The following is a 22,034-nucleotide window of genomic DNA, read 5'->3' as shown; positions in this document are numbered from 1 at the left end:
AAAGTTTTCTTACTCACTTTTATAATCCAAGAGTAGCTCAGCCAGCATTAAAGCCCCTATAGTTAGTGAATAATAAGCTTTCATATGTACAAAGCCTGAGATTTTTAACAAAAAGCACTGATCTCAGTGAAAACTATACATTTGAAAATTTTTAAAGATGTAAAAGGTCAGTATGCCAAGTTTATTTTCAAAGTCGCTACATTGACTAGCATAACATTTCATAACAATAAGGATTTTATGTCCTTAAAGTCAAAATGAATTGGAAATCTTAGTGTGTTTTCACACCATACCACGACATATTTCCCATTGTCATTGAGGGATGTTTCCACTTGATGAAATGTGAAGGTGTTTGAAGTTGAAGGTGAAACTTGATTTATTTGGTTGAAATGGTAATCAAAGCTCAGAAAACATTTTAGATGCTGACAAAAGTTACTACGTTTTGATCAAAGTATATTATTTAACAGCAATTTTGCCTTTTAAATGAAAAGATATGGGGATTGTTATTCGCTTAATATGAGCAAATAAAAGGTAATAAAGGTCAGTTTTGATTTCAGATTGACTTTAATGATTACTTACAGTTTGATAATCCTCACTATTAACAGATGGTTGATGGATTAGGAATGAAGTCTTACTGTCAAATATGTCTGCATATCAAGTCATTAGATCAAGTCAAGTCTAAGTTTATCGCACTTTTTATAACAGGTGATGTCACACTTAAAATACAAAAAAATATGGAAATGTAGGTGAAGCAATGGCTGTAATTAAATAGTTTGAGTCTGTGCAGCAGTATCATCCGGAGGGTCATGAGTGGAAAAATATTTCTCCTGAAAAGAATGAAAGCTGTATTTAAGAAAGGATACACTAAATATTGAAACATTTGACATTATATCTAGTTGCACTTTTCTGTTAAATAAACATTTTCTACTTTTTTCTTGACAGTAAAAAATGAATTTGTATTCAATGGCCATTTTGACTGGGAACTCTTTTCATTAAAAAGTAAGGAAAATTGAATTATAAGCCCTTTAAGTCCTTTTTCATGTCTCCAGTAACATCACTGCTTCAGACAGCATTGAAATGTTAATTGCTACTGAGTGACAGATTAACCTCATTGAATCATAACATATTCCATAATCTGTCATATTGTCATATCTGCTCTTGCTCTTGTTTGCTCACTCGCTTTTGAATATGAGTGATTAGTTTAAAGGTGAGCTGTGGGTCAGGATCTTCTCTCTGTGGTCATTAATCCTGCAGAAGGGGCTGAATTGATCACATTATTGCGTTAAGAAGGCCCTGATTCGTTATAATCAGCCGTGTATTGGCAGGTCGGTGCTGCAGGGCCGGCGTAGACGTTAGCTATGCTTCAGCAGCCATAGGTCAGCAAGTCACAGGCCATTTTACAACTCGCAGTCACCCCTCCTCACCTTTTGATGAGCACTTTACAAAATGGAAGGGAGGCTGGAGGACAAAGGAAAGCGGATGAGAGGGAAGAGGAATGGAGAGATTAGAGGAAAGGAGAGGAAGGCGGAGGAGAGGTGAGGTATTCACTCTGTGACCACAGTGCATCATCGTCCAAAATGACAAACGCATTCCATGAGCATGAAATCACTTCCTTGGATTCACTGATTCAGTAGAGCACAGAATCTGCACAAACAATATGAAACATTGCAAAAAATAACAAAATGTTCAATCCATTTTCTGTGGCTTTGTTGATTTTGGCTTGACTTTTTATAAACTAATCACTGATATTATTTTAAGCGTTATACTGTAGGGATATCAAGCAGCGGTGACTTCACGCTTCTAAAAGTGGTCACATGAAATGCACTGGTTCTTTAAAAACAAGAATGCAAAGCATACAGTCAATAGTGACCCACCACTGACAGCTGGGCCACTGACTAACTTAAACTTACTTGGGCAGTAGCCAGAATAACCCACCTAAAAACATATTGTTGTATATTACTTGAGCCAAATGATAAACTATTTATGCCACTGAAGGCAGATTCTACCTGTGACTTTAAATATGGTTTTCAAATGTTAATGTAGTTCAGTTTCAAATGTAGAGATCTCTCCCCATTCTATGTGATAGGAAACTTGTCTTGTATGAGATCCTTTATAGTATCTCTGGTTAAGCTCAGATAGCAAACTTTGCTAGCTAACATCTCTGAAGAACATACAATCCTAATTTAGCAATGCAGCAATGAGAAATATTGAAACTCATATTTAATAAATTGGCAAAATATGGAACTGTGTAGTTGAAAATCTTACTTGGTTATAAATTTTGTTATAACTGTTATACCTGCATGCAACAAAGAAGCACAGATGATCCAAGCAAAGTTTATGTATATAGTGCTTTTCACAACAGGTATTGTCAAAAAGCAGCTTTACAGAACAATCAGTATTACAGAAAGAAAAAGAAAAGAAAATCCGGGTCCCATGAGCAAGCCAGTGGCCACAGTGGCAAGGAAAAACCCCCTAAGAGCAAGAGGAAGAAACCTTGAGAGGAGCCAAGACTTAGAAGTGGAACCCATCCTCCTCTGGTTAACACCGGACAGCAAACATTGTTAATATAAAGTATTATAGTACAAAGCGGGAAAAACAGGTGGGGCAGTGGTTAATTTGATGAGTTTATGAATATGCAGCGGCAGCGGCAGCATCTGAGGGTGAGGATTGTACAGTGTTGCACTGCAAGAAGCTCAATGGTGGTCAAGTTGGTACAGAAAGCTGGCAAGCAGTAGGCACCCGATCAAGGCAGAAGATGCAACAGCATCAGATGCACAGGGTATCCAGAGTTAGCTCTGTAATGAGTGAATGAGTAGAGGCTCTGACAGGTCTAGATCTGACAGGGAAGAGTAAGTTTTTAGCCTAGACTTAAAAACCGAGGCTGTGTCTGAGTCCCGAACATTAACAGGAAGATTATTCCAAAGCTGGGGGGCTTTGTATGAGAAGGCTCTCCCCCCTGATGTAGGGGCGAGTCCGTTTAGAGCTTTACAACTCAGTAATAGAATTTTATAATCAATGAGAAAGTTAACTGGTAACCATTGTAAGGCTGATAAAACTGGTTAATATGGTCAAACTTTCTGGTTCTTGTGAGGACTCTGGCTGCAGTGTTCTGGACTAGCTGAAGCTTGTTGAGGCTTTTGCTGGGACATCCAGACAGCAGGGCATTACAGTCATCTAGCCTTGAAGTAATAAAAGCATGAACTAGTTTTTCTGCGTCCTGTAGAGATAATGCATTTCTTAATTTAGCAATATTGCGGAGATGCAGGAAGGCTGTCATAATAGTATTAGTTTTGTGCGTTGAAGGACAGATCAGGGTCTACCATGACACCAAGATTTTTAACAGATGAGTTTGATGCAACTGAAAAATTGTTAAGTTTAAGTGTTAAGTCAGATAGTTTGTTTCTAGCTGCTTTTGGACCAAGAAGCAGGACCTCTGTCTTATCCAAGTTAAGTAGGAGAAGGTTACTCGACATCCAGTCTCTTTTATGTCTTTTTTTATACAGTCCTCAATTTTGCTAAGTTCAATTTTATCATCTGGTTCGCTTGATATACAACGGAGTGTCATCGGCATAGCAGTGGCAATTTATGCCCTGTTTTATGATAATGGTGACCAGTGGTAGCATATATATTGTGAAATATAACAAACTATGCAACATGTAACATGCAACACACAAACAGTACAAACCATGCTCTTTTGGGGTTAGTCTTAACCTAACATGGACACCACAGTGCTTCTATTTACTCTCGTACCAGCTGCATCAGATAACCTTCTTGGAGTTCGTGCAAGTAAAAAGCTGTGAAGCAGATGGTACTATGACTAGAGAAATTTGACAAAGCAAAGGTTGGCTTCTTATTTGAATTTCCCATTCCACCTTAAATGTTGCAGCAATTACATTCAGCCGGCTGTACTGTTGCCAGAATGTAACTGCTGCTCCATTTAAGGTGGATTGGGAAATTTGATCAAAAAGCTGGTGAAGAAGAAGCTAATCTACAAATCAGCCTTGTGTAAATTAAGATGTGAAACAATATTTAGCACCATTTTTGCTGGGCCTGTAAGGCTAGTGCTAAAAAGTAAAACTGACATATTTTTTTAAAATCGGATGTACTTTGGAGGTTAAAAAGGTTAATACACACATACCATGATATGTACTGAAACAGAAATTTTAATGATGCTGTGATGAACAGTTTTGGCCATTCTGACCAACACCAACCAAGTGCACTAACCAGTAATGTGTGCCTCAGTAAAATATTTTTACTGGGATAGTGAGCTGCAACAGTCCTCTGATGAAAGTTTTGTTTTTTCGTTTTGTTGGGAAATGTCCTGCCGAAAATGGAGATCTTGGCTGGTTTTGCTGCTGAATTTGACTGTCTGTTCTTGCCTGTAGGTTAGTGGGCCATCCAGTTTAAGGACTGGAGATTTTTATGATGTAAACTTTCTGAACTCAATCAGGTGGTGGGGCATTGTCCTGTGGACAGGACTGTGACTTCAACAGGTGCAGGTGAACCACTAGGAGGACAAGCACAAAAGAAAGAACAGTGAAGAGATAAATTATTAAATAGTTATTTCTGACTAAAACATTCTGCAAGACTGTAATTTTACTCTAGTTAGAACAAACATAATTTCTTAAAGAATAGTACAGATGTGTACACATATTGTGGCCATATCACAGCATATTTTGCACTGCATTGTGATCTTGAGAGCTGAAATGATGTTATTCTTCTGGCAAATATCACAATGTTTGAGGCCTCCTTCTTGCTGCTCTTTCGTCTGCCGTTGTTAAAGAAAGCACCCCAGTAACATGTATTTGAGAGAGTGCTGCAAATGTATACCTGGTTTTGAAAGGCTAGCTGCTTAAGTTTTAGTAAATCGAGTGGAAAATGTAATTAAGCTCACTTCAAATATCTCCACCAGTTTTCTGACATTTTATGCATTTCTCATGCTCATAGCTCACCATGGAATAGGCTCATGTGCTGGTTTGGTACAAAACATGCACAAAGAATGTGCTTAAGTTGCACCTGAAACCGCCTTAAAAGGCTTAGTTCACTAAGCATCTTTAAAGAATTTAAAGAGTTCCTATCTTACATTTTTCATATGTTTTATTTTGCCTTCTCCACTTACTATGTTCATGTGATTTTGTTTTGTACCAAAAAATATCATAATTTGTTTTACATGAATATTTTGTATTGTTCACAGTTAAACAGGCTTTTTAAACTGATATACGTAAATGACCTCTGTTCTGATTGGCCGGCCTGTTTTGTACCTCATTCCAAAAGCAGTCCAGGCTCAAACACTCCTCATAGCTTGTTTTGTGTGTAGCTGGGGCTAAACTACTATTGAGTTAATGGATGGATGCATGTAACTGCACTGTTTGTGAATTCAATAATTGCTGTATTTGAAGCTTAGTTTCCATGTCTGGACTATATGGACTGGTGAGTGAATGCAATGTTTTAAAAAATAAACAATGTTCACATACTATGTTATTCTCTTGTCTTCTGAAAAAGTTTTTTTTTTTTTTTGCATCATTACATTTAGAAGTGTGCTGTGAATAATTCAGTAACTACTATGAAACATAACTTGTGATGTGGGTCACATAAACGCCCTTTGAATTAAAGGGCTTAACCAGTTGATTTCTTATCTTTTCAATTTCCAGTGCAGACTATTGTAAAAGTTCTTAGTAGCAGTTAAGAAAGGCTTTGGCACCAAGTCCATTTGGCATCCATTTTGAGACATTTAATCATTTAAGTAGAATAAGGCATGCTTTAATAACAGCCCCCGGAGGTTAAAGCATGAACAGAGACTGATTGTGAACAAGTCAACAGACAACATCACTCCACTGAGAGCCCTCTTTAAAGTCATGGCATACTTTAGTGATAAAAACCATCCTCTTCTCGTGTTTATGCCCCCGAACTCTATATGGAAGCAATTAGTACAGACTAAACAAATTAAAAGGTCTAAGAGGCATCAGCAATCAGAGAGCGATTTAAACACACAGCAAATAAAAGCTCGCGGCACAACTATGGCCTAAACTCTAGAGTATGCTGTAGCCTTTCTCTTGCTTTTGTGTCATTTCCAAGCTGCATTTGTCAAGTTTAGATGTAGTCAGGACTGGATTTTGTTTGTTATTTGTCTTTTTCAGATTTTTTTTTTCTTCTGAATGGTTTACATGTCCTCTTGGTATGTGTTAAAAAAAACACTCTGGAAAGTTCGACTTCATTGTTCTGTGCTAGCAAAGCAGTTACATCTAAGATAACATTTAAGTTTGGACATGTTTTATCTTTCAATTAATGTACAGAAACCCTAAGAACCTTTTGGCAGTTTTACAGCTAACTGTTATTAGATATGGAGATATTTTATTATGATTTGAATTTGATAACAAAGTAATTGCCATGATTACAGTCTTATTTTGAAGAAAGAAAACCAACCTTCACATTCTTTCTCCATGTTTTCTCATCATTTGAGATTGAAATAAATCAAAAAGGAACGTTGCAGAACATAAATCGAACATAAATGTAATTCATTAGTTCACTACTATATAATTACTCACATAGTTATGTAATTACATTTAAGTAGAATAGCAAAATAGCGAAGGGTTAATGCAAAAACCTGAACCTAAACACATTTCTATCTCCAGCTGTTGGCAGCCACGTTGTTAATGGCTCTCCTTGGACATGTTTTGGTGGAAAGTTACTGCGTTAGTTGACCACTGTGGTGTGATTTATCTGTGCATTCCTTCTGTCAACAATCACTCATTAATCACCATCAATACACATTCAAAATCCATCCAAACAACCTTGTCCACAATCTTTGATAACTTGATCGTGTTATTGCCATGAAATATTAAGTACTGAAGCTTTAGTGCAAGAAATTGGTGTAAGATTGTCTTACAAAAGATGTTCTTTAGACAAAAAAACGAAAAAAACGTTATTAATTATAAGAGAAAAACATTATTATGTCTCTGCTCAGGCCTCTTATAGTTGTTTAGTTTATTTATTCTCCTTTTCTCTCTCTCTCTCTCTCTCTCTCTCTCTCTCTCTCTCTCTCTCTCGCTCTCTCTCTGGAGTCTCTTTGGCACCCTCGTTTATTTGACTGTGACTGCTGCGCTTGCTCTCTCTCACTGTGTCTCGTGAGTGTGTTTGGGGTGAAAAACATCTGTATTTAAATTATTCCACTTCCTCAGGCTTGAATAGAATCACTCTGCTCTAAACAACAACAGGAAGTAGGCCATTTTTTCAATAGCTGCACTTAAATATGCACAAGAATTCCGAGACGCCGTTACACAGATGCACACGCTGTGAAACTATGTTAGTGAAAAAACAAAAACACCATACTAACACACTTAAAAAACACTGACAGATTTGATTTAATATTGAGGTCCACTGATGAATTTACTCACTGTGTGCTGTTTATCTATCTGTCCCTGTTGGTCTATAGAACAGTCTCTTATATATACTCTATATACAGTCTCATAATAGTAAAAGTAGATGGTATATTGTGGCTTAAAAAACATGTTTGGAAACATTGCTGGTAAGAAAAAGTGTACCTTAATTAAAATTATCTATATTAACCCCTAATATCACAGGCTTATTGCATACTAAGGCTTATTATTTAGTAATTACAGGCACTCCACTGCAAACTAATTGAACTATTCTTAGGTTATAAAAGAGTGTAATAAGTCTCTCGGCCTGTCTGCAGGCCCTAGCATTGTAGTGTGGTTAAGGAGATATGTAGAAATATGCTGTCATTTGATGCTGTCACTTTCATGCTGAAAGTACAAATGCAAGCCTGTCACTGCACAATACAAACTGAAAAGAACTGTCATTCCTTCTGTTATAACTGTGTTATTAATTATGTAATTGTACAGATATATTCAAACAGCATAGTAATGCAATAACAATAACACTTCATCCAATTTTAACAGTATGTATCTGTTGTCTCCTTGCATCCCTAAACCAACATGTGGCATAAAATACATTCAGATACTCTTAGCATACAGAAGACCAGTATCACTGTGAGCTGTTTGCACAGACTGTCAAAGCTCTAAATTAATATTTACAGCTCACAATTAAGACATCGCAGAATTCCCCTTCTGACAAGAGCCACGGAGGTTCCCCTGTGGACCGGGATCAGTAGCTTTGCTGAAGGGTGTGTACACACACGTCTTGTGGTTACTCAAACACTGTAAACTGTGTAACTAAAGCTTTGGCTTGATTCATACACAGTTTACCCTGTCGATAAATCAGTGAGTCTCTGTTGGGACCATGATGACAGACAGCCACAGAATGGAGCCAAGAAAGAGAGAGAGAGAGAGGGAGAGAGAGGGAGAGAGAGAGAATACTGTAGTGCAGGCATCAAGTGAAACTAATATACCTATATATTGCCATTGTTGTAAGAAAACCATCACCTCTGAAATTAACTCTTTGAAGTAAAAGATAAAAGCTTTAATGTATGTTAATCTAATGAGTTTTTTTGGAACAGTTCTGTTGATCATTCATCATGAAATGTTCATTTAACATAGCGAGGATTTAAACACTTTAAAAATCAGAAAATAAATAAACAAATGGATACTGTTTTGATATTACAGTGAATGGGGCTCAAGGCCTGTTAGACCATCAAATCTGTCACCACCAAATACGCTGTAAACAAATAAGACTTTCAACTACGAGAGAGAGGAGAAACTCAAGCTCCACTCTTGCTTCAGCTCAAATCCACAGGTGTTTCTGTCAATCCTTCCACTGTGAGAAGACAATTCGTCATTATGAGTCAGAAAGGATGTGTAGCTGTCATGAAGCCCTTACTGAGAAAAAAACACAGACAAGGTATACGAACATTTTCTCTGGAACAATGAAACTGGGAATCTAAATACGGTTGTAGTTAACCTTAATTGTGGGAAGGAAAAATGTAACTTGTAAGACGGAACTTTGGAGGTGTAGGAAAACATCCCTGCAGATTTCTAAAAGCAAGTTTCCCAAAAAGCATGGAAGTACTAATGACAAAGGGTGGGCACACTAAATACTAATTCATATTGTAAAGAGGTAAATATGTTCTTTCTGCTTTTTTCTAAGAGTGATAAATAAATAACTTCTACTTATTAACACTTACATGTATATATATTTACTGGGAGGTGGTTGCCCTAAACTCTAGCCCTTTAATTTTATCTTGTGAAAATAATACAAATAATATGTTTTTGTTCTTTTTTCAAACAATGCTGTCCTGCATATTAATGTATACTAAAACACTGAGCTTTAGCCCATATGTGAAGGTTTATTTTAGCTACAACCCTGCGTTTTAGAGTAGGAAGTGAGACTGTATCCCTGTCCCTCATGGTGGACAGGTAGATCCCATTGTTTTTAAGTAAATGTGTGCCAAAGTCTGGAAATCAGTGTGTAACATTAAGAACTATCACTACTGAAGCACATGTTTCCAGGAATTAAGTAAAATTGTTTGTATGTATAATTTTGTGTAATTAAATAATTAAAAAATTATATTTTTCATGTGTAGAAGCTAGTCAGTTCTGTTAAAATATAAAGGGTAACAGGTATTTTCAAATTATGTCAAAAACTGAAAAATGTCAGGTTTTCTTTGGACAACAGCAGTATATATATATATATATATATATATATATATATATATATATATATATATATATATACACACATATATATATATATATATATGTAGATATAGATAGATATAGATAGATATAGATATAGATATACAGTATATGCCAGTGCCAGACCATTGTGCTGAACTGTGCCACACATCCGATAAAATATGATAAGTCTTTCCTTCCTCTCATCATTTACCCAGTTCCCTACTCTTCTTACCTTTACTGTACCTCTCTCCTCTCCTGCACTGTCCTCTGCCCCCTTGTTCTCGGCCATATGCTGTTGTCTGAGTTAAAGGTCAGCCTGGCCAGGTTATGACTGTGCATTTTAGAGCAGAAAGCGTGCAGAAGGTTAAACTGACCAACTGCCCCCCCCCCCCCCCACTACCTTCCCAAGATCAATGGTGCTTGACCCAATTCATCATGAGTCTCTCATACGTATAACAGCAATGACATGGCATTTAACAGCTAACCCCTTCAGAGCCCCTCCAGCATTACTCTGCCTCAAAGACTGCAAGCTTTCCCGAACACTCTTTATAGGTCACTTTACATCTACTTGCATGGTAAGGTCAGAGCCCTCACTGTCCTGTATATTTCGCATGGTCACCTGTGGCTGCAAATGATGACGGGTCTTAGTAAAACCAGAAGTCTGCATGTAAACTTGAAAGCAATATTGGGCACTTTATTGTCTGTATACTACTGCTGTATAGATAGTTTAGTAGATTGTTGTCAGATTATTTATTTAAATTAATCCTATATTGTACCAAAAGAATGGAATCCAATCTTTTCCTAATGAAATCATAATCACATTGAAGTGTTGTGAGGTCAGAGATGAAAAGAAATCACCATGTGTGGCTAAATCCTCAATCTTTACACATACATTGGAAGCATGTGATGGAATTGAAGTACATTACCATGAATAGATACCACAGTAGAGCTCAATGTTAAACATTGCTACAATACATTATTCTGCTTACTTTTATACAACTTATATAGTGATACTTTATTGGTATTTGATGTGTGGTATGAATGGATCATCATCATCACTCCCATATTTGAACTCATATCAGAATAACTGCCAAAATGCTGCCGAATTGCTATGAAATCTGCCACAAAATGTAAGCAACAGGAACATAAAATGTATGTGCAAATATCACAGGTGTCATAAGCCTGTAATAAGTTTTTTACTGTGTTTTGCTTTTGACAGTTATTGCATTTTTACAAACGACACAGTTTCAAAATCTCATCACTCCTGAGACCAGCAAGAACATAAACTTTGCAGATATCATTACGCAATATCATGAGAAGAGTCTGAGCTTACTATTAGTCATAAACCACTTCCTGCAAAGACTGAGTACTTTGACAAATACCAGAGCTAAACAATTGAGATACTCTTGTTGCTCATGCACAAGTTATGCCATACATGTAGTTATAATCTTAAAACATATGTAGAAACTTACTGCAAAAAACCACCTGTCATTCATTTAATTTCCAAACAAATCAGCCATTACCAGTTATTCATGATCTAGGAGATTTTAGCATAAGGAGGAGAAAAGTCAAGGAAAGTGGGAACAGAAAAAAAAAAGGTTTCCTCAACTGCATTTCAAAACAATAAAGATGTTCAGGACCTGGTAGACTACCAAAGCAGTCACCATAAGATAAACAGCACGTTTAGCTATGGGTCTGAACGGATGTGCAAGAAAGTTGACAAACAAAGAAGACGTCAGTGGTCTCAGAACAATAGACTGACCACCCCAGAGTCCAAACCTCAACATGATTGGTTGTGATTACTTGGACTATAAGAAGCAAGAATTGCAAACAGTTTCGAAAAGAATGGAAGATGTAATAAAAACAAAGTGTGAATGCTGAAAAAAAAGATTATATGTACTCATTAAGGCTTCTGTGTAATTATCTGTTAAGTCTATGTTTTTTATTGATGCTGATACATGAATAACTTGTACTTAATGGACGTTCTAATGGGAAATTTTAAATAAATGCGCCTGGTCTCTGCCTTATCTCACTGTACTGTATGTGTGAACAATATTGAGAATATCATTATTCTTCCACTAAATTGTACAATCAGCTGAATAATGCTTCAGTGTGTGTTCAACCACTCTGCCCATTTCATACAGTTTATATGTCTGTATGTGTGTGTGTGTGTGTGTGTGTGTGTGTGTGTGTGTGTGTGTGTGTGTGCGTAAAGATAGCAGAGGCTCTGATAAAGTGGTAACTCACCCCGTTCAAGACTGAGAGTGTTTGATCCAGTGTTTGGTCCATGAGTCAGTGACCGAACATGAGACACACACACACACACACACACACACACACACACACACACACACACAAACCGTGTGAAATGGCTAGTGGTTGAAAACACTTAAACGTGCCATGCATGGGAACCAGTGGGTGAAAATGCAAACACACACACAGACACACACACACAAGCACTTTAAAGAGCTGAACTACACACTCACAGGAAAACAACTCTGCCAGACATCTATGACTTCACAGTGTCTGTATCTGTGAGAGACTGATACCAACATGCCACACACACACACACACACACACACACACACACACACACACACACACACACACACACACACACACACACACACAGGACTGTATGCTATGTTTGGTGTCTCCATTATGAAGTTATACAAATGTCACTGAACAAACAAACGAACAAAATAATTCCACATCATTTGAGCTCAGCAGCTGCCCTTTACATTGTGTAAAAAAATCATCATGAACGGACTAATAAAAATAAAAACTAAAATAAAATTTCTTCACTTGCATTTAAAGTACATGTTTTTTGGACAGCACCAATACAATATGTACAACAATTTCATATCACATCCTAAAGAAGTTGTCATACCCCAAAAATGTCATTAAAGCACATCAAAGCAGAGAGTGCTATTTTTCTTCTCACATAAAATGTAAATGCATATTATATATTCTTTCCATAATATAAAACTAGTTTTGTTTCAGGTGCATTTAGAAATGATTTTTGAAATGCTAGTAATCTACAACTTTATGGGTTCCTGCTCATGTGTAGGAAGCTCTAAAACTGAATGTTGATGTGTCCAGAATAATGAACAGGGCTGTGGACAATTCTGTAATAATTAAGAAACTGTTTAACATCAAAAAATAATGATTAATAATGAATAAATTAATGATTAATAATTATAAAAAGAATGCAAAAAAAAGCAAAATCATTTAAATATATTTTTAAAAATCTATCAAAATAATAATGGTCTGTTGCATGTAGGGTTTCAGTAGCCAGTGTGTATTTTACTATTGAAAGAAATAACAATGTTTAATATATCTGATTACAATTTAAAAAAATAAATGAATTCTCTTTTTATTTGCAGAATAGCAGGCAGGCTTGGAACATAGTTATATTAAGAAGATTAATATTTTGTTCCAATATATATAGAATTTATACATGTGGCATTTATAGATCTGATACTGCTAACAGCCTTCAGGAAAACACACACACACACATATGAATATATATATATATATATATATATATATATATATTTGGTATGCATATAATATACAGTATATGTACTTTTTCATTAGAAAAGACATCAAGAAAGAAAATCATGTCAATAAACATATCATGCATATAAACAAATGCATAGAAACACTTCCACTTCTTGAGAAACTGAAAACAGCAGCAACAAATAAAAGTAATTCAAATAAAAGTGTCAGGAAAAAGTCATTATTCTCTTTGTGGCTAAGGATGAGATTACATTGGATTAGAAGAATTTTTGCATTGCAAATGAAAGCTCATGAAATCAATAAACTGCGTTCAACTCAATATACAAACTAATTAAGTGGTAATATAATCAAGGCAGAATAAGGTGGGGGGTGCAGCTCTTTTAGAGGAGAAAAAATCCAATCAAAGCTTTTTATGTTAAAGATAAAATCTCAAACGATCTCTCTTTGTACAAATGATGACCCGGGCTTTGTGCTGGTTTAATAGAGGAGCCTTGTCTTAAGAGGTTGCATTCAATGTGCATATTCTAATCAATATGAATTACATAGGCTCTTATCTATGGCATCGTCTCCAGACAGCTAAACTAATTAATGTTTTATCGAGTGTTTTAACTCAATTATTTTCCAAAGTCACAGAAAGGCATAGAGAAATGTTCAGCTCTGTGGGGTGAGACGCTGGCCGTTCTTCAGCGCTGCTTCGATAAGCATTAAGTTTTTTGAATAACATTTTCAACACTTAGCTGTGGCTGTAGAACTACAGCTTAAACGAATTTGCCTCAAAGGAACTTGTTACTGCAACATATAAGGCATTCTCTTTGGTAGCATCTATCTGGTTTCATAGCATCTTCCAAAATATTATAGTTTCTTAACTTGATGATCATTTACTTAAAGACGAATAGCAGCAAAGGCATTGAAAACGGTTTGCTGTGAGAAGTTTTGCTCTAGAGAAACGCATAGAGTCAGAATTGCTCACAATGGTGGCGATAGGAACCAGACATCCAAAGCATCTAATGCCTCTAAAAGCAGTAGAAAGCTATTATACAAAAAGGTAATAAATACCCTGCATTGTTTTATGGTAGTTTTCAGAAGGTTTTAGATGAAATAATATTTAAAAAGCCATTCAGCTTAGAGAAGTACATACACAGAGTTGTGAGGCAAAATTGTCCCAGAAAAAATGCATTTACCCCTGTTTTATCATCATCCGCATTACATATAAAAACTCAGAAGACACATTTAGGTCTGTGGAACTGGTCATTTTCGATATCTTGACCCCACTGTAAAGAAATCTGACCCAGCAAGTTTTTCTGTAAAGCATCATTTCACATCAAACCGATATGAATGACTTCTACAGCTTGGCCATTGAATGATGCAGAAATTCTGAAAATTTATCACAAGAAAAGCTTCAAGAAGCCCACCTTTACCTTTATTATTAATATATCTGAAAATGTGATGCTGAATGTGTTGTTTCACGTTTAAAGACGTTCATACAGGCTCAACAAAACCTCCAGCACACATACCGCTCACACACACTCTCACCACTGTTTCCTTTTTCTGGTTCCCCTCTGCTCTGATTCATTCTGACTGATGGCTCATTTTCTAATGTTAATGTCCGTACGTGTTTGTGTGTGTTTGTTCTGATGCTAATGCCTGCACGTGTTCTAATGCTAATTTGTGTGTGTGTGTGTGTGTGTGTGTATGTGCTCTAATGCTAATGGGTGTGTGTGTGCGACCGTGTGTGTCGCTGGGGTGTGTCTAATGCTCTGTGACAGAGGTAGCTGATCTCTTTCAGTAAAGATTTGATATGTGGCGTGAATGTGGTGATGCTCAATAGCCTTATTAATGACGCTTATCACTTCGACACCCAAAGCCCTCCTACAAACACTCATTCATAAAGTCCCACTGCATGCACTCACCACCCAGCTGCCTTGCTGGAAGAAGAAAAAGAAACACACACACAAAAATGGTAAATTCAGCTCAACTGGTGGTCCATGATTTCCACACTGTTTATACCACTATGATTGCTTACAGTTATACTGTTATAAGTATGGAACTACACTAAATACATGAACCATTGTAAATAAATTTGTTCTCAGAATAAAAAAAAAAAAACATTAAAACAATTATGTACTCAGACCTTAGATATTTACAAAGACAATTTATGTTACAACCTATTCAATTTAAATGCATTAACTGAGATAGTTATAGCTAAATATACACAAAATCATAATTAATAGGGTACTTTCTATAGGGAAACTCCAAAATTTCAACAAAAATAACACTTTCTAATTTAGTATTTTTTTTTCTTTCACACTTTTAAATGTCATTTATGATATATTTTAAAGTGTCAAAAGATTTACCTTTATCACGTTTAATTCATTCATAAAATGTTGGTTTACATTTTCATGTCACTACCAAAACACAGAGTTTTAGTCCATAGGTGGAGCCTAGTTTTAGCCACACCCCTGCATTTTAAAGCAAGAAGTGAGAATACATCCCTGTCCTTTATGGCCACATGGTGAGAACTTATATCCACTCCATCTGTAACCTGAAGAGTTGTTATTATTGAAACACATTTCCTACAGTTAAATACATCTTTTTTGTTTTAATAAAAAAAAATATGATTTTATGTTCAAAGCTCTGTTTGCAAGTCATGTACTAGTGTTTTTGGTTTCTGCTTAAAATGTCTCTCCTGAAACAGTCACTACTGAAACACTGGTAAAGTTTCAGTACATTGTTTGATTGGATTGTTTTGGTAGTGACAAAATGGAAGGTCCAGTCATTTGTTTTAATGAAAACATAATTACGACATGGAGTCGTTTAAAGTGAAAGGATTTTAGTCTGAAGTCCAAGGCAATTTAAAACAATGCCTTTATAGACTGAAATGACGTCTCTGCATATATGCAGTTTGCCAAGTTTGGTGTTTATCAACACTCTTAACTAACAACAGAGAGTGTGTGCATGTGTGTGTGTGCGCGCATATGTGTGTGTGTGTGTGCGTGTGTGTGTGTGTGCGCGCATATGTGTGTGTGTGTGTGTGTAAATGTGTGTGAGGTCTGATGTGTCATGTGGCAGCTGTACAGGATGCCAGTCCCCTGACACTAAAAGGTGTCAACAGCACTCCTGCATTTAAAATTCAGATTTCACATTCTGGGCATATGTCGATAGTGCAGTCACATCCGCACTGTGAGACCGGCCCTTCTCTACACACAATCTGTTCATTTCCATCAGACCATTGTTAGAAATCTCTGCTTCTCTCTCTCCCTTTATATATCAAATATTCAGATCTGCTTATGCTGTTAATGTTCATCATGTGAAAAGTGAAGTTTAATGTGGATCAACAATTCAAATGTGTTTTGCATAAACTGAAATAAGGAAACTGAACTGAGAGAGGGTTAAAGAGGTGGTTTGGACAAAATTCAAATGTGCATAATGTTCCCCTTCATAATATTTCATCAGCCAGGACATGTTTGTTTCTGAAGTTTGCCTCTTGAGTTTTGCACTAGAGCTATGAGGCTAATGCAGTTAACAAGCAATAGAAACGTATCAGTGCTGCATTAACTAAATGCCTAATACATGTTTTTCTTTGCTGATACTATTACTGATATTGAAACCTTGAGTATCGGCTGATGCTGATATTGATCTAATATTTCGGACTGACACTTGAAATCTATTATGAGCTAAACTGAATCTAAACTGAAGCGCTCATGATAAGCATTTAGAAGAGTCTATAACACTCAAACACAAACACTCTACTACTCCACAGAAATACACAGGTAACAACATCTGTGTAATGTGGGGTATTGCAGGACAGATTTCAGGATAGGGTCAGATTCATTCCTTCTGATGTCCAGTCCATCACATTCTACTGATATCAGCCTGAAACCAATGCCTGGTATTGAACTAGAGGTATTGGACTGGATGCTTATCAAGAAATCCCCTCAAATAGACTCACTTGTGTGGGTAATGACACTGTACGACATTTTATCTACAAAAATAAACAAAGGTAAGGATATCATTTAGACAACAAGATAGCTACTACCATTTTAATGACGCACTTCGGTCCTAGTTATAGCTAACAATGCTACAAATATGAAGTGATACACACAAGTCAAACCACACAAGCAAGTCTATTTGAGCTAAGAAAGCAATTTGACATGGTTTGCACAATGCTAAACTAGCAGCTAAAAGTTTCCGTTACTTGTTAGCTACAATAGCCTTGTAGCTGTGGCAATACCAAACACGTCTTAGTGGCGCAACTACAGACAGAAAGTGAGAGAAAACGAGAGAGAGAGAGAGAGAGAGAGGGAGAGGGAGAGAGGGAGAGGGAGAGAGAGATCCACCTCTTACAGCCTTTCATCCCGCTTTGTCACTTTCCTGTCACACTCCATAGATCACAACAACAGCAGTCATGCTTCCCTAGATGGTTTGTGCCTCTGTGTGAGTGCCTCTGTGAGAGAATGTGGAGATCGTACTGGGCAGTTCTTAGGGCAGGATAACGCAGAAACCTGTTTTTGTCATATCACTGCAGGGTATATCATTAACTCCCATTAAAATGGGCCGTTGCCGACGGTTACCACTGCGTTGTTGGTGGCCCTGCCGAAAAAAACCTCTGGTTGGTTGCAGTGTGGTCCAACAATACACCCACCCAACTACAAATACACAGACATATAAACACACACATATATACACAAACGTACTAACAGACAGACAGGCATACACACAAACGTATATAGACAGGCAGACATACACAGAAACAAGTTAAAAGGCAAACACACACCCAAATATGTATAGACAGACATACATATGGAGATACATGTACAGACAGACATGCAGACAGGTATATGTGGAAACATACAAACAGACATAGAGACACAGAAAGTTATACAGGCAGACAGACATAAATAAACATACAGGCAAACGAACAGACATGGAAACATGAACAGAGAAAAAAATATGTGCAGAAATATATGTAGACTGAGAGACATACAGAGACAAGTGTTGTAAAAAGGTCGGAGACCACGCTACATTTATTTAATTTTCAGTCAAATCTCGCATTAAGATATTTATTTTCCAGTATCCGAAAACAAAACAAGACAAGACAAAAATACATATTTAATCGAAAATTGCTGTGTCACAGAAGCCTCAACAACTAAATGGAAAATGGAATAGAATTTTTTCAACACCTCTTGTGTCCATTCTTTGCCTTTATGACAGTTGCTATTCTTTTTGGGAGACTTGCTCTTAGTTCTTCAAAGGCATATTTCCCCACACCACTAAAGTTCAGTCTTAGATGTTGGTTGCATTTTCTACTTCTCCCCTTAATACCAAACATTAGTGATGTTAAAGTCTAGACTCTGGGGTGGTCAGTGTCTTCGAACACCTGCAGCTTCTTTGTTTGATTTGAAAATGTTCTTTTTTTTGTCTGTTTTCTCAGTAACAGCTTCTTGACAGCTACACTTCCTTTCAGAGTCACAGTGTTAAGCTGTCTTCTCACAGTGGAAGGATGGACAGAAACACCTGTGGATGTTTTCAGATCTGAAGCAAGAGTGGAGCTTGATTTTCTCCTCTCTCCGAAAGATGAAAGTACTATTTAGCTGATGATGACAGTTTTGGTTGGCTCCCAGACTTTGCTTGTCTATGTCTATGTACCATGTCTATGTCCATGGTAGTCCAGGTTTGAAAACTTTTTTTTCCAGTTGACTTTCACTTTCCATATACAAGTAAATTACCCTATATCAGATCTAATCAGAAATATCTCCTTAAATAATCAGTGTTATTGTTAAAGGTTATTTTGAGTGGAAAATAAATCAATGAATGTTTAACTTTTGCTCATTTTCATACAGACAGATACACGAAACACATGCACACACACACACACACAAATGTACATACATAGACATACCCACATTCACACTCAGTAACAACAGCAAGCACACAATGTTCTCCTGCTCTGCTTTTAGACCAGCTGTATCAACTGCGTTCTTGCTGTTTAACTGTGTCTCAGTTGGTGTTTTCACATTCGGCTGTGTTTTACAGTACTGCTATCACTGTGAGGATACTGGCAACCAGCCTCTTCTTAAAGCACTTGGGCCAAGCATTCCTCTTTATAGTTCTTGGGACGTCCCAGCCTGGATGAGGATTCCTCTGCTTTTCTCCACTCCCTAATTACTGCAGAGCCTAGTCTGAATGGAGCTGGGGAAGCAGAGAGCTAATTAAACGGCTCTTGTGGAGCGCCCTCGCACGCATTCACACTGTATGATTCATTAGTGCCTACCAGGAAGAAAGAGAGGAGATGAAAATAAAGTGCTAGAATGCTTTAGGAAAGTTGAGCCTAGTCTATGTGTATGTGCATGTGTGGTGTATTCTATAAGAAAATTGAGCTGTATCTGTCTGCTGCAGTAAGGATAAGATCATGGTCAAATTACATGTTTTGTTTATGTTCTAAGTGAAAATTGTGCACAATTACAGGTTCTGTTGCTGAATTTAACATTGGAATAATTAATAAAGTGATGTAATAAAAATATAAATATTATATAATAATAAAATATTATGGGTTTAAAAGGTCACCTCATAGACTTCAACAAACTGTTGTCAATATAGACTGTCTGTCACTGATTCCACATGTGCAAGTTATAACTGCAGTATGCACAGCAAAAGCCATATGTCAGCAATGTCTGGAAATGCTGCTGACTTCTCTGGGCTCTGGCTTTTATGAAGTGGACTGATGCACAGTGGAAACAAGTATTGTGGTCAGAAAAGTTAACCATTGCTTATGGAAATAATAGACACTGTGATAATAATAGACACAGAATAAAGTTCAAAAGCCAGATTTGTCTTGGTGTGGGATGTATTAGTAAGACCATGTCTTTCTCAGGGAGGTCAATGCTTATTTCAATATGACAACACTAAGCTACAGTCTGCACCAATTACAACAGCAAAGAGGACAAGTGGAAGACAGGCCTAGATCATTATGAAGTGCAAAATAAGACCCAAAAAACTGAAGAATGGCCATGGAAGTTGTCCTATTAGTTAAAACTTTAGGAGATGAACTGAAGGCTTAACATGACAGTGAAACCAGCCAATCACATTTTGATTTTGATTCAGTGGGTGGAACCAATTTTGTAAGAAAAGCATCACCCTAGGCCTAGATATGTCACTGACAGCTGCAATTGGAAGCCTCACCAATGTGTTACAGCAACCTGTTTATTTGGATTGGCCAAAAAATGGTCATGTAAATTGCTGTTAGCTTAAAATTTCCATTCTACAAGAATCCTGTAAGAACACAAGCAGAAATGAACATTATCATAGTGGTGTTGTTTTCCCCATATTTTGACTTAATTTTGACATTTATGGCCAAAACTAATAGTCACACTTCTCCGCTGGAAGCAGGAATATTGTTTCCTACAGGCTGAATACAAGTTACACTCCAGCAAGCTTGTCAAATGTGGTAGTTATGTGACTTTTACAGTTGAAGGCTTTTACAGTTGAAGGCTACAATTTGTTGTATATCAGTTTTGATTTTGGCCTCAATTCACATAATATAGTGACAATATTAAGTCAGTAAAATACACAGGAGTGTGAGAATGCTTGTAACATATTTGTAGCAATTTTCAAGTCCTCAATTCCACACTTGAACAGGAACAACACACTGTAGCAATAGAAGTGCTTGGGCAAAACTAATGCTACTCTGTAACATGACTAAATTGTAAGTTACTCTGGATACAAATGTCTCACCAATGCATAAATGCAATTGACTACTTAATGATCAGTGATATAAGAAAATGTGTATACATTTTCATGCTGTACATACATACAGCAAGTAAAAGCTGGGGTGTCTGGGTTACATTACATGTTTTGTTGATGTTCTGATTGAAAGTAAGTACATGCCCTCTACACATTTCTGTGCATTTCAAGGCACAATTAATGTGTATTTACTAAATATAACATATTGACACATTTTATTAAGTTGGGAAGTTATTAAAGCATAGTTTATGTAGCTAGGAGGACCCATGTGCAGTTTAAGAATTTAAACTGGTTCAGTTCAGTGTAGAAAAAAAAAATCCCTTAGCTGGTGCCATTCCCTGTCTTTCTGTTTATGTGTGCCTTTACATGCATGTGCGGGTAAAAAAGGATCTTTTTTTACATGTGCTTTCATTCACCTCTCACACTCAAGAGACTCACTTTAGCTTTAAAGAAAAAAAAGAAAAAATTTGTTTCATTCAGCTGGCCACCAGCGCTGAATATAACGGTGCTCAGCCTCGCTGGGTCGAATTCACGCTTCAGCTGCCTGCGATAAAGGCCAGCCCAGGCCCTGGGTAGGCTGCTGCCTGTGAGGGGCCCTATTGAGAGCGAGCTCTGTTTCATACAGTGCCACTTACAAGCGAACGTTTTCATTAGTGACGCTGAACGCATTAACCCTGCGTACCACCCAATTACTCCCAATCACAGAGTGATCCGCTCCGGAATGCAATCTTAAAATGTTGTCATGCAATATCGAGAGAGAGAGAGAGAGAGAGAGAGAGAGAGAGAGAAACCAAATGAAAGAAAGAGGGATTATTTCAATAAATTAACACCCATTACAGTGAACTGATTTTAAATCCATTAGTTCTAACTGCCATTGATTCTCTTTGGATACAGAAATTTTCCTTTCACATTCCAAATTTGGTGCCACGAACAAAAGATGGACTTGACAAGTGATTTCCCTGTCTCTCCCTCCCTCTCTCTCTCTCGCTCTATCTGGGAAAATGTACTGCATCTCCATTCATATTTAATTACAACCTCCTGATGTCATTACAGAGTAAAGTTACAGAAATGTAGAAGTCAGGCTTGAATTACATTAATATATTATCATCAACCCCAGCAGCTTATGATTGTCTAAGTAGCACCAAACAGTTTTGAACTTCATAGTTATTTACACACAAAGAA

At 36.9% G+C, this 22,034-nt stretch overlaps 1 long non-coding RNA gene across 1 annotated transcript; it reads right to left on the bottom strand.

Moving 5' to 3' along the window:
- Positions 1-4,142: 4,142 nt before the first annotated feature.
- On the bottom strand, positions 4,143-17,545 carry LOC119262429. The gene is made up of 2 exons (XR_005129625.1): positions 17,450-17,545; positions 4,143-4,504 (listed from the first exon to the last, which is right to left on the bottom strand). It is a non-coding gene; the product is annotated as an uncharacterized LOC119262429 (long non-coding RNA).
- Between the last annotated feature and the right edge of the window lie 4,489 nt (positions 17,546-22,034).

Source organism: Pygocentrus nattereri, chromosome 25, assembly GCF_015220715.1.
Source record: "Pygocentrus nattereri isolate fPygNat1 chromosome 25, fPygNat1.pri, whole genome shotgun sequence".
In the NCBI taxonomy this organism is placed as follows: Eukaryota; Metazoa; Chordata; class Actinopteri; order Characiformes; family Serrasalmidae; genus Pygocentrus; species Pygocentrus nattereri.
The sequence above is the reverse complement of the archived record's forward strand: the minus strand, read 5'-3'. Positions and strand labels throughout refer to the sequence as shown.